This window comes from Microcaecilia unicolor, unplaced genomic scaffold (assembly GCF_901765095.1).
Source record: "Microcaecilia unicolor unplaced genomic scaffold, aMicUni1.1, whole genome shotgun sequence".
NCBI classification, from domain to species: Eukaryota; Metazoa; Chordata; class Amphibia; order Gymnophiona; family Siphonopidae; genus Microcaecilia; species Microcaecilia unicolor.
The window spans coordinates 66,924-78,648 of NW_021963391.1; positions in this window are offsets into that span (position 1 = coordinate 66,924).

Consider the following 11,725-nt stretch of genomic DNA (forward strand, 5'->3'; position numbering starts at 1 on the left):
TTTATAGCCCGCTCATTCAACCGTCTGAGTGGGGTACAATAAACACACATAATAATAATGACTTTTTTTTTTAAACATACAATAATACCAAACAGTTTTAATCCCCACTCCACCCACTCGATTCACCAAAAGCCTTAACAATTAAAAAAAGCTTTCAACTGTTTTCTAAACAATCCATAAGACAACAGTTACTTCAATGCATCTGGAAGAGCATTCCACAATCGTGGACCAATAACTGAAAAAACCCTAGCTTGAACCGTCTGCAACCAAACCTCATGCATAGAAGGAACATCCAACAACATCCGATTTTGAGAACATAACTGCCGACCAGAATGATAGAACAGTAATCTTTGCTTCAATTCAAAAGGAGCATTGTAATGCAATACCTGAAACACCAGTATCAACATTTTAAACTCAATACGACACACAATTGGCAACCAATGCAATTCTTGCAATTGGGAAGAAATATGATCCAACTTGCTAGTCTTCATAATCAACCGAGCAACAGAATTCTGCACTATCTGCAAAGCCTTCAACATAACATGTAAACCGCACAACAAAGCATTACAATAATCAAAATGTGAAACCACACAGCTTTGCACCATTGTGCAAAACTTCTCCTCTGAAAGAAAATTCCATATCCTGGCCACCAAGCACAACTTAAAAAACAGCACGAACCATCGATGCCACATGAGCTCGAAAAGATAATGTAGTATCTAAAATTACTCCAAACTATGGATCGAAGAAACAACTGGAACCAACACCGAATCCAATCAAAAACTAGTAAAAGGACATGGTGCCCCAGAATGTGACAACCATAAAATTTGCATCTTGGCAACATTTAAAGTCAATCCATTGGTTTATAACCAAACTTACACCGATATAAAATGGGACTCAACCAAATTACTACTATCCTCTAGGTCACTTGAAACAGAAAAATAAAATTGTATATCATATGCATATATATGATACCTCGTTCCCAGCTCCGCCAACACCTTACACACGGAACCAAAAACTAATTAAATAACTAAGATGATAAACAATAACCCTGTGTGGTGCACCTGTGGCAGTCATCATCCATCTAGAAGAGGAAGACCACTGAACCACTTGAAAAGAACGATTTTCCAAAAATTAGCAAAACCAGGCCAAGACCTTACCAGCAACCCCAAAATATCTTAACCTTTGCAACAGTACCTCATGTCTTACCATATCAAAAGCAGCAGCCACATCTAATGAGATCAACAAGAATTGATCACCCCAATCAAATCCCAACTGAATATCATCCAACATAGTCAATAACAAAGTTTTAGTGTTATGCTTACCCAAATTGACAAGAATCTAACAAGGAATGCTGTTCCACAAAATTAGTCAACTGAACTAACATTAATTGTTCCAAAACTTTTGAAAAAAAAAAAAGATTTGAAATGGGACGAAAATGAGTAACTTGATCAGTACCTAAGGAAGGACTCTACAATAAAGGCCAAATCACTGCATTTTTCAAAACAGAGGGCACGAAGGCCTCATCAAATATTCTATTAACAAGTGACATCATAATGCCAGAGATCTCAGATTTCATCATCTTCATCACCAGTGTGGAACAAACATTCAAAGGACACTCTGCATTCAATAAGGAACTGATGACACGTGCCATCTGTTGCTCATCCACTGGTGTAAAAGAAGACCACAACTCCGGCTCTAATGCATCATAATCCATAATCATACCAATCTCCCCGGCCACCCCTGTCATCTTTGATTGAAAAAAGTTAGCTAACTGCTGACTTAAGGGAAAAGCTGTTTCACTCAAAGGCAAAGTCACCAACGACTCCACAACAGCAAACAGTTTCATATAATTTCAAATGGAAAAAGTTTGCTGTCTGGTGTGAGGGCCAGGCCTTACATCCTTTTCCTACCCTACATAAAAACTGCTTGAATACATTCTGTACCTTTCTGAGTCTGGCCCCAAAACCAACTCAGTAAGGGTTTATCTTGGTGCAATTGGCATTTACCATCACTTTATGGAAGGGAAGTCCATCTCCATACAGCTTCTAGTTGTTTGAATTATGAGGCATTTGCTTTTGATAAAAACCCCTATTGAACCTTCTCCTGTATCATGGGACCTCAGCATCATCCTCACCCAACTGATGAAAGCTCCTTTTGAGCTGATTGACACTTGCCACCTGAAGTGCCTGACCTGGGAAGTTTTGTTCTTGGTAGCGGTCACTTCAGCACACAGAGTCAGCAAGCTTCACACCCTAGTAGTGGATCCACCTTACTCAAAGTTTCATAACAACAGAGTGGTTCTCTGCACACATCCTAAGTTCCTTCTAAAGGTGGTGTTGGATTTATATGATAATCAGTCAATTGTCCTGCCAACATTTTTCCAAAACCTCATGCCCATCCTGGTGAAAGCACACTGCACACCTTGGATTGGAAGTGAGCCTTAGCCTTCTATCTGGAGCAGACTAATACCCATCAACAGTCCTCCCAGTTTTTTCTTCTTTTGACCCAAACAGGATAGGGACAGCAATCAGTAAACACACTTTATTTACTTGGCTAGCAAATTGCATGTCCTTTACTTATGCCCAAGCTGGGCTGACTCTGGAGGGTCATGTCACAGCTCACAATATCAGAGCCAAAGCTGTGTCAGTAGCCCACTTGAGATCAGCTTCCATTGAGAAGATTTTCAAAGCTGCAACATGGTCTTCTGTTCACACATTCACATCTCACTAGTGCCTTGAGCAGGATTCCTGACACGACAGTTGGTTCAGTCACACAGTTCTGTAGAATTTGTTTGGAGTCTAGAATCCAACTCCACTTTCCTAGGTCCAATTTTGTTCTGTTTCAGGTTGCACCTACACAACAGGAATATATATGATTCTAGTTTAATTGGTTCCTTGTTGACCTTTCCTTTTGCAGGTCCCTATTGTCCGTTGTTTGTTGTTTTCAGTGAGCCTGGTAGCTATGGATTCTCATATGTGGTAATGGAGTTGTCCTGCTTGTCCTCAGAGAAAGCCAAGTTACCTGTAGCAGATGTTCTCCATGGAAATCAGGAAACACATTACCAAATCCCTCTCACCTCCCCTAGAAGTTGTATTCCTTAAGCTTTTTACTATACTGCTGGTCCTTCACACTCATATCAGGCAGGAAGGCACCTGCAGATGCATGATACAGCACTGCCAAATGCTGCAGAAAGATCCAGAATGCTAGGTAGTGTCCATGCTGGACTCTGTCACATGATGTCACCCATATATGGTAATATGTGTCCTGCTGTCTTTGGAAAGAACACCTGCTACAGGTAAGTATCTTTGCTTTCTCTGCCACTTTGCTTTAATGACAGAAACTCTACTGCTCTCTTCTGATTAGTTTTGTATCTACTTATCCTGACATACACTGATTCCTGGTAAACCTGTATGCACTGTATTTAGCAACCCTGATTCTCCCATTCTGTAAGCCAAGGCTGTAACCAGCTCAGCATGCTATAAAATATAAATAAGAAAGCTGCACAGAACAGCCTCACTTCAGATGGAGAATCACAAACCCCTTAAACCAAATACCATAATTTATTAAGAATCTTGTGCTTGATCAGTTTTCTCCTATCAATTTTAAAATCCAAGCTGTAGCCCTCCTTGCCAGTATCCATTGCATCCTAAAGCTCCCAGTTCAATTACCCGTGGGCTTTCATGAATAAGAAAAACCCTACTATGGCCACTGTTGCTTGTAACATTCTCGTTGACCAGACCGTTGCTAAGAAGCTCATGTGGCACTCCTTTCTTGCGCCCTTCTGACCACTCCTTTTCCTCCAAATGTTCTACCACTCTGTTAAAAATCATGAGTATACAATGTCCATGTGCTCTGAGCTACTGAGGACCACAGAAGTTACCATGCCTCAGGGTTTCTAGTCACCGTAGAAAGTCAGGACAGGCATCTCTATCCAGTCTACACCATGGATGGTGTGAGGGAGTGGATGGTACAAGGCAGGGTTTCCTTAAGGACACTCCCTCACTGAGGCAGGAATTGAGCTACCTTAAGGCAGGGAATAGCTTCGGTAACTTGCTGAGTCAGGACAGCAGGGCTCAGAGGGAGTAGGAAACCAATAGCCTGCTGGCAGGATAGAACAGAGAGGCCCTGAGGAGTGAAGAGAAGTCCACCATCCTATGCCTCCACTACAGAAATGTAAGCTGCAGAAGCACCCCTAAGGTAAGCCAAGTTTATATTAGAACCCAGCTAATAAGTGTACTTTGGAATTTAGGGCTAGGTTAGGCCCGACTGTTTAAACACTGAAGCACAGAGCTTTATCTCTGGGACTCCAGGCCAGAGACCAACTGCTTATACTGTCTGGTTGAGAGACACACTAGTGCATGCTGTGGACCTGCAGAAGCAGGCCAAAGGAAGACTTCCTGAGAACACAGACTGACTTTCATTTCGATAATACGGTTGGGGCCGGCCAAATGTCAGAGATGGCCGGCATCGGTTTTCGCTGATAATGGAAATTAATGCCGGCGATCTCAAACCCGGCCAAATCCAAGGCATTTGGTCGTGGGAGGAGCCAGCATTTGTAGGACACTGGTCCTCCTGACATGGCAGGACACCAACCGGGCACCCAAGGGGGCACTGCAGTGGATTTCAAAAATTGCTCCCAGGTGCACAGCTCCCTTACCTTGGGTGCTGAGCCCCCCCAAAACCCACTCCCCAAAACTGTACACCACTACCATAGCCCTTAGGGATGATGGGGGACACCTACATGTGGGTACAGTGGATTTTGGGGGGTTTTGGAGGGCTTATCATTTACCACCACAAGTGTAAGAGGTAAGTGGTGGATGGGCCTGGGTCCACCTGCCTGAAGTGCACTGCACCCACTAAATACTGCTCCAGGGACCTGCATACTGCTGTCAGGGAGCTGGGTATGACATTTGAGGCTGGCATAGAGGGTGGCAAAAAAATATATTTTTTTTATTTTGGGGGGGGATGGGAGGGGGTTGGTGACCACTGGGGGAGTAAGGGGACGTCATCCTCGATTCCCTCCAGGGATCATTTGGGGCACCTTTTTGAAGCTCGGTCCTGAAAAAAAAGGATCAAGTGAAGCTGGCGAAATGCTCGTCAGGGCCGGCTTTCTTTTTTCCATTATTGGGTGAAGCCGGCCATCTAGTGACCATGCCCCCGTCCCGCCTTCATTACCCTACTGACACGCCCCCTTGAAGTTTGGCCGGCTCCACGATGGAAAGCAGTTGGCGCCGGCCAAAATCGGCTTTCGATTATACCGATTTGGCCGGGTTCAGGAGATCGCTGGCCATCTCCCGATTTGTGTTGGAAGATGGCCGGCGATCTCCTTCGAAAATAAGCATGATAGTAACATAGTAGATGACGGCAGAGAAAGACCTGTATGGTCCATCCAGTCTGCCCAACAAGATAAACTCATATGTGCTACTTTATGTGTATACCTGACATTTAAAAACCTGGCTGGGAGGGGGGAAGGGGGGGGAGAGGGGGGTGAAAATAATAAACCAATGATGTTTTAAAAAATACTGGCTGATGGAAAGTCAGGTATTTGGATTGTTGTGGCATGGTTTGTTTGTGAAGTATGCTACATGAAAGTTTGTAATGGTATAACATGCTGAAATGCCAATAAAAACCGTTTAAACATATGTGTATACCTGACTTTGATTTGTATCTGCCATTTTCAGGGCACAGACCGTAGAAGTCTGCCCAGCACTAGCCCCGCCTCCCCCCACCGGCTCTGCCACCCAATCTCCGCTAAGCTTCTGAGGATCCATTCCTTCTGAACAGGATTCCTTTATGTTTATCCCACACATTTTTGAAGGGCAGACAGAGTCAATGCCAGGTTCGAGGGGGGGATGTTATGCTTATAGTTGAGTAGAGAAGTGCAGGGGAGCTATGAGAGGGTGGGTTACTGAGAAGGGCAGGGGTGATGCTGGTCTGGGAGTGGGAGGGGTGGAGTGATGCCAGTCTAGGAGGGGCATGGAATGGAAGGGCAGAGGTGATGCTGCCAGTCTGTAAGGGGAAGGGTGGGGTATGGAAGGGCAGGGAAGATGCTGCCGAGCTTTATATGAAGGGTAGGGGAGATGCTGGACTTTGTAGTAGTAGTATATGAAGGGGTTGGGGGATTATGGAAGGAGATGCTTTACTATAGGACAATTTCTATGTGTTCCTGTTACTTTTTTTTGGTTTCTTATTGAATGTGTGTGCCTGTTTAGGGCTCTGACGAACACAGCCTGTGATGTTGGGTGCTGTATTTAGGGACTGGGTAAAAGCCAGATCTCCTGGATCTGCCTGATCCAGTCTATAACACTTTAAAGCTGGAGGATCTGAGGGAGCTACATTGAGCCCTCCCTCTGGTTTAACCCCGCCACAACCCGGAAGGAAAAGCGGAGCTGAGAACAAGTCGTTCGAACAAGCGTCCGAAGTGGGCGACTTTTCGTCGGCGGTAGGAGGACCAGCTTTCGCCTCTACTCCAGGTATTGGTACAACAGAAGGGGGAGTATTGCCCCTAGCCTTAACCCAAGAAGAGATATCTCCTGGGTTAAGAGGTGGCATGGTAAAACCAGCAATAGTCACTATGGACACGATCTGGGAAGCCATACAAGGGGTGAATGCATCCCTTCAGCGGATATTTAATTATGCTCAGACTGAGATAAGTCAATTAAAGGAAAAAAATGATCAGTTAACCACTAGAGTTGAGACTCACCATACTAAATTGGAAACTTTTGACTCTTGACTTTAAATCATTGCAAACTACAGTGGTGGCTGTCATAAAGGATAACAAAGCCCAGGCACGAAAAATGGAATATATAGAGAATCAGTATAGAAGGAACAATCTTAGAATATTGAGCTTTCTGATTCACTGTTTGTCTCACCAACCGAACTTTTGAAAAAGTATTTCTTGGAGATTTTGGATAAGCCTACAGAAAGTCACCCTTTAGTGACTAGAACACAATATCTTAAAAAGGTTTTGCCTTTGACAACTGCACCAGAACCTCCTCAAAATTTGAATTTAACTGATTTTCTAGAACGATCTGAAATATCAGATCGAGCAACATTGCTTGTTACGTTTGCACTGGAAACGGACAAAAATTTAATTTTGCGTACTTATTTCAGAAAAATGAATGCTATTTTCATGGGTGGAAAAATACGAAATTTTCCAGATTTGGCTAAAGAAACCCAGGCCAGGAGAAATTTCTCATACATTTTGATGTATTATCATCTTTATGTAAATATGGAAAAGTTATAAATAAAAAATAAAAAAAAAAAAGCTGGAGGATCTGGATTTCCCAGTCCTCTGCTCAGCCATATCCCTGGAACCTCTGCTGTCATGGCCTGCTTTGCACTGGCTTTTCCTGCTCAGGAACATAAGCATTTTGTTTTCTTCACATTTAAAGTTGGATCCAGAGGTCTCTGGATTCTGTTTTGGACTGCCTCTAAACAACCCCCTGGCAGGTTCATTCTTAGTAATAAAGTCAGATCTGGAGGAGACCTTCAGATCCACTTTTAGTGTGAAAAAAAATGCCAAGGTTCTTGGGCAGGATAAGCCAAGGCATAGCAGGGCCTGGGAATGTGGCTGACTGGGTAAAAGCCTGATCCTTTATTAACGCACTGATTTAAGGTAGTATAGACTGTATCTGATGGATCTGGGGTATCCAGATTTTATCTATGTCCCTCTATTCATGTTTCATTGGTGTTAGTGCTAAGGGAAGTGGAGTGTATTAACATTGATTAGTACTATTTTTCCCCCACCCTTCCCTTGATTTACTCGGATTCATATTGATGGATCTGGTTGGGCAAGAGCTGCTTTATTTTTGTTACAAGTGTAACAAAACCTGCTCTTATAAAAGGTGTAAATGTTTGGAATATTAGTGTATAGATGTGTATGTGTTCATTTACATGCGTATGAATGCTAGAATGTTGTCTAACTGCTATTTGGCAAATACCCCTTTAACTTACATGGCATGTCTTTAAGGAATATATTTAAACTCTGCTGCTGGCGATGCTGTGTCCCACAAGTTATTTATTTTTTTTAAATTTCATGGGTATTTAGATATTTATTTGTGAGTTTCATTTTAGGTAGTAAGTATTGTTGCATTTTGCTCCCCTCAGTTGTTAATGCCTTTTTATTTTATTTCTCCTGTGCTGTATTGCTTATAGAGAATGTGATTTCTCAGTGTTTCCTGTTCTAATTGTTGGTGCTTTTATTCTTTAATTGGTGAGGGTTGGTCTGTGTTTTGTGATTGACCAAGGTGAGAGATTCTGCTGGTACATGATTTGTGTGGGGTAGAGTCTGACTTGTCTGGCTTTCCCAGGATGCTTATTGCTGTTCTGTATTTTTACTGCCGCCTTTTATGTGTTCAGAATTGTTGCTGTTAAGTTTGCTGAAAGGATCTTTGAAATAATTTTTGGATTATTCCATAGATTAAAATTAGGATGAGAAATAGTTTTTCCCAGACAAATTATAAATCCCAGCTAATCAGAGTTTTAACAGGAATTTCTTCTGACATCAGAGAGGTGAATGAAAGAAGGTTAAAAATTATAACATTCGTTGTTGGGAGTTCAAAATGGCCGCCGAGTAGGACGGACGTATTCTTAGGAGCTCCTGTGAAAATTTCCTACTTGATTTCTGCTGGTTTAATCCAACAAAATATACCTACAGATGCCAAAGAGAAGGGGGAAAGCCGCTGCCGTAGCCCACCAGCGACCGGGAACCCCAACTCAAAGTGGCCCCATCGATATATTTCTACAGTGGGCTCACCTGGACGCAAATACACCGGTGAGCGGCTCGCTGAGGTCTCCTGTCGTGGTTGAAGGCGACCAGGGATCTCCAGAGCTGGAAGTATCATTGAGCCCTGACGCTCGAACGCCTCCTCCTCTTCCAGCACAGCGTGGATTCGCTCCTCTACTATCGGCATCACCGACTCCAAACCCGGAAAGGGAAGCAGAGGAAGGGAGACCGGGGGCAAGTGGAGAGCATGAAGGAGCGATTCAGAACACGCCGGTTGAGACATCAATGGAGGGAGGAATTAATTCCAGTGGGGTTGGACCTTTCCTACAACAAACGGAGGTAGGAGCCTTCTCACTTGTGGTATTTCAATCTAAACCCCCCCGAAGTGACACTTGATTTTCTTTGGAATTTAATAGCAGATCTTGGCAAAGCTTTGCTTCCACAGATACAAAAACTTAAACAAGACGTGGTTTGTGTGGAGAATAAAGTTAAAAGTTTAAATGTACAGGTGAAAACTCAAGCCAAAGAAATACAACAAATACAAGAAACTCAAAATGTTATGTTAAAAGATTTCGTGAACTTAAGAAGGAAAGCGGAGAATATGGAAAATTTTACTAGGCGTAATAACCTACGGTTTGTGAATTTCCCCTATGTGTCTAATATGGTTCCTAAAGATATGTTAAAATTATACCTTAAAGATATTCTTCAAATTAATGAGGAAAATATGCCTCCCTTCACACAAGTGTTTTATATTCCTTCTCAGAATATACGACAGCAACAGCAGCAGCAAGAGAACGAACCCTTGGATGTTTCCGCTTTATTAGAAATCTCAGATACAGACCAAGCTTTACCAGCCACATTAGTGGCGACAGTGGCTTTATCGCCAGATAAATCTTGGATATTGAGATTATGTTATAAAAATCAGGATAAAATCTTCAAGGGGTTAAAAATTAACATCTTTCCAGATGTATCAAGAGAATCACAGCTACGCCGGAAAAAGTTTCTGCAAAAGAAGCAAGAAGTGATCAATTTGGGAGCTACTTTTTTTCCTAAAATTCCCCTGCAAATGCTTAGTCATCTACCAATCTGAAAAATTTTTTTTTTTTTTTGATCCATCTCAACCGGAGTTGTTTATAACATCTAGAAAGACTGTTGGAACAGTAGTTCCATCTAGTGATAGCGTTTGATATAGAAATGTGCGCCCGGAATCCGTCCGATCCCTCAGTTAAATTGTATTAGTTGCTTGCTATTTTACTTCAACAATGTTTGTATATTTTGAACTCCCCCAGGTGGACTTATATTGGAGTGAAGAAATTAATTTGTAATGGTTTTTCTTTGATTATGTTTCTTTCTTTATCCAATTTTTCCTACTACAAGATCTGTACGCTTGTAAAATTGAAAACTGAATAAATAAAAATTTTAAAAAAATTATAACATTATTTGCATGTTATATTCAAGTGCACGGGTAAAAGCTAGTTCTCAGAAAAGTTCCCATAATATCCAGCTCATCATGTCTTACCATATATTTACTTCAGTAGCAGTTTACTACCAGAATAAACTACTTTCTTTCATAAATTGTTCAACAACAACATCATCAAAACAACAAATTACTTCCCTATGCTTGCACTAATATTAGTGAAATTAAAGAACCATAGCACCATCTATAGGTAGATACTGCAAATGAGGGAATACATGTACACCACAGATATAATGTACAGTATGCAAATTATTCATTATTGATTCAGAAACCAGACCTGTTGGATACAGCTCAAGGACCAAGTTGGCAACGTTAATAAAATACAGACAACCTAAATTCAAGATCAATATTTAAAAATTAAAATATACATTGTGTTTGATTTTATTACAGGAATAGTCAGTGTTCTTGTATCTGTTTTTTAAATGAAAGATGCTCTTTTGGCTATAACTTCTTTCATTTCATGTTTTAACCATGCTAGCTGTTGTTTAAATCTGCAATATATTCCTCTGGGCCTTGGGGGATTGTCTAGTAATATTGCTTCTACTGCAATCTCACTGTGATTAGCAGGTCATTGCTTTTTCCATGGTCCACAGGGATTGACTGGAGGCCACTTGGAGGGAAATGAGAAGAGCAGAGTAGTTGAAGCATATCTGGCCTGGGGTAGGGAGCCACAGAGAGTGGCTGCTTCATCACAGTGTTCCCAGGGGAGATAAATAGAAGATGCCAATGTATAGCTCTCTCTATATATGTTTGGGTAGAACAGGACTTGAGTTCTTCATTAATACTTTGGGATTATGGATCAATTCTACAAGGCAACAGAAAAAAATGCTAGAACTTAGTACCAGTAATACAAAAAGTAGGAGGACGACCAAGGATCCCAAAGACTGAGAAGATATATAATAAAAGAGAAGTTTATTGTGATATAAAGACTCGACACAACGTCATGTTTCGGCCGTTAGGCCTGCATCAGGAGTCCATAACCAAATTTAAAAACCTAAATTATAAAAAAACAATACACAAATAAATAACATATTAAAATATGCAAAGGGATACGTATATGATAATAAAAGTACATTACATTTTAATTCAAGAACAAATATAAAAATAGACAAATACGGATTAAAAATTAATTATTGTTGTTCTCTGTGGGGAGTCTTGAGTTCTCCGCCTTGCGGCGGATTTTCTCTTAGAACATACCAGTGCATACCCTCTAAAAAAAAGCCCTGTGTAATGTGTACATGGTGTCCAGAAAAACGGGACCCCAAATTTTTCCAAATAACCCCCAAACAAATGTACTATTATAAAAAACTTATTCCTATTCTCGACAGGTGTTACTGCAAGATGCTGTAAAATCTGAATGATTCCTTTTTTCAAAATGATGTTATTCAAGAAGTGACCACTGAGATTCATTTTGGTTAAAATGGCATTTAGCGAAGAAGATAATGTTGAGATTAAATTTTTGCGACAAAATAAGGCATATGTCACAAAGCATTTGCTAAGAGAGTTTCCTAATAGATATT